The following is a 2,149-nucleotide window of genomic DNA, read 5'->3' as shown; positions in this document are numbered from 1 at the left end:
TCAAATAAATAAAATCTTTTAAAAAATGTATTTCTCTGATGTTTAGTGATGTTGGAGCATCTTTTCATGTATCTATGTCTTCTTCAGAAAAATGTCTATTCAGATCTGCTGCCCATTTCTTCATTGGATTTTTAAAAATCGTTTTAAAATATTTATTTTTTTGCCATTGAGTTGCAGGATTTTTTTTTAATATATATTGGACATAAACTCCTTATCAGATATAAGGTTTGCAAATATTTTCTCCCATTTAGTGGGTTGTCTTTTCATTTTGTTTATGGTTTCCTTCACTGTGCAGAAGCTTTTTAGTTTGATACCAACCCACTTGTTTGTTTTTGCTTTTGGTGTCAAGTCCAAAAAACCATCACCAATACCAGTGTCAAGGAGCTTACTGCCTATGTTTCCCTCAAGGATGGTTTCAGGTCTTATAGTCAGGTCTTTAATCTATTTTGAGTTATTTTGTGTGTGTGGTGTGAATACTAGTCCAGTTTCATTCTTTTGAATATTATTGCCCAATTTTCTCAACACCATTTATTAAAGAGACTGTCTTTGCCCCATTGTATATTTTTGTCTCCTTTATCATAAATTAATTGACCATATATGTGTGGGTCTAGTTCAGGGCTCTCTATTCTATTTCTTGATCTATTTGTCTGTTTTTAATCTAGTACCACAATGTTTTGATTGCTGTAGCTTCATAATATAGTTTGAAATCAGGGAGTGTGATGCCTGCAGCTTTGTTCTTCTTTCTCAAGATTGATTTGGCTCTTCAGGACCTTTTTGTTTCCAAACAAATTTCAGAATTATTTGTTCTATTTCTGTGAAAAATGCCATTGGAATTCTTTTTTTTTTTTTAAGATTTTATTTATTTATTTGACAGATAGAGATCACAAGTAGGCAGAGAGGCAGGCAGAGAGAGAAGAGAAAGCAGGCTCCCCGCTGAGCAGAGAGCCTGATGCAGGGCTCCATCCCAGGACCCTGGGATCATGACCCGAGCCGAAGGCAGAGGCCTTAACCCACTGAGCCACCCAGGCGCCCCACCATTGGAATTCTGATCGAGATTTATTGAATCTGAAGATTGCTCTGGATAGTGCAGACATTTTCACAGTATTGATTCCTTCGATCCATGAGCATAAACTATCTTCACATTTATTTGTGTCTTCAATTTATTTCATCAGTGTCGTACAGTTTTCAGTGTACAGGTCTTTCCTAGACCTAGACCTAGACCTAGGAATTTATTCCTAGATATTTTATTCTTTTTTAATATAGTTGTAAATGGGATTGTTTTTTAAGTTTCCTTTTCTGATAGTTTGTTATTAGTGAATAGAAACATATCAGATTTCTGCACATTTTGTATCCTGAAGCTTTACTCAATTCATTTACTAATTCTAACAGTTTTTAAGGTTTTCTGTGTGTAGTATCATGTCATCTGCAAATAGTAACATTTGTACTTTTTCCTTACCAATTTGGATGCTGTTTATTTCTTTTTCTTGCCTGATTGCTCTGACTGGGCTGCTAGTATTGTGTTGAATAAAAGTGACAGGAATGGGCATCCTTGTCTTTATTTCTATTCTGATCTTTGTTATTTCCTCCCTTCTACTAACTTTGTCCTTCTTTTTGTAGTTCCTTGAGGTATAAGGTTAGGTTGTTTGAGATTTTTCTTGTTTCTTGAACTTCCCTCTTAGAACTGCTTTACCTTCATCCCATGAGTTTTGGTATGTTGTATTTCCATTTTCATTTGTCTCAAGGTTTTTTGGTTTGGTCTTTGGTTTTTGGTTTTTGGGTTTTTTTGACCTATGGGTTGACCCATTGGTTGTTCAGTGACAAGTTAGTCTCTCCTTACTTTCCAATGAATTTTCCATTTTCTTTTTGTAATTCGTTTCTAGTTTCATGCCATTGTGGTCAGAAAAGATGCTTGCTGCGATTTCAGTCTTTTAAAATGTTACAACTTGTTTTCTGGCCTAACATGTGATCTGTCCTGGGAAATGTTTTATTTGTACTTAAGAAGAATGTGTATTCTGTTGTTTTGAGATGTAATGTTCTGTGAAGACCATCTGATCTAATGTGTCTTTTAAAACTGATGTTTTCTTATTGATTTTCTGTCTGGATAATTTATCCATTGATGTAAGTGGGGAATTTAAGTCCCCTACTATTA

The sequence above is a fragment of the Lontra canadensis genome, unplaced genomic scaffold, assembly GCF_010015895.1.
Source record: "Lontra canadensis isolate GAN:19392208 unplaced genomic scaffold, GSC_riverotter_1.0 scaffold345, whole genome shotgun sequence".
NCBI lineage: Eukaryota > Metazoa > Chordata > Mammalia > Carnivora > Mustelidae > Lontra > Lontra canadensis.
This window is presented reverse-complemented; position numbering follows the sequence as displayed.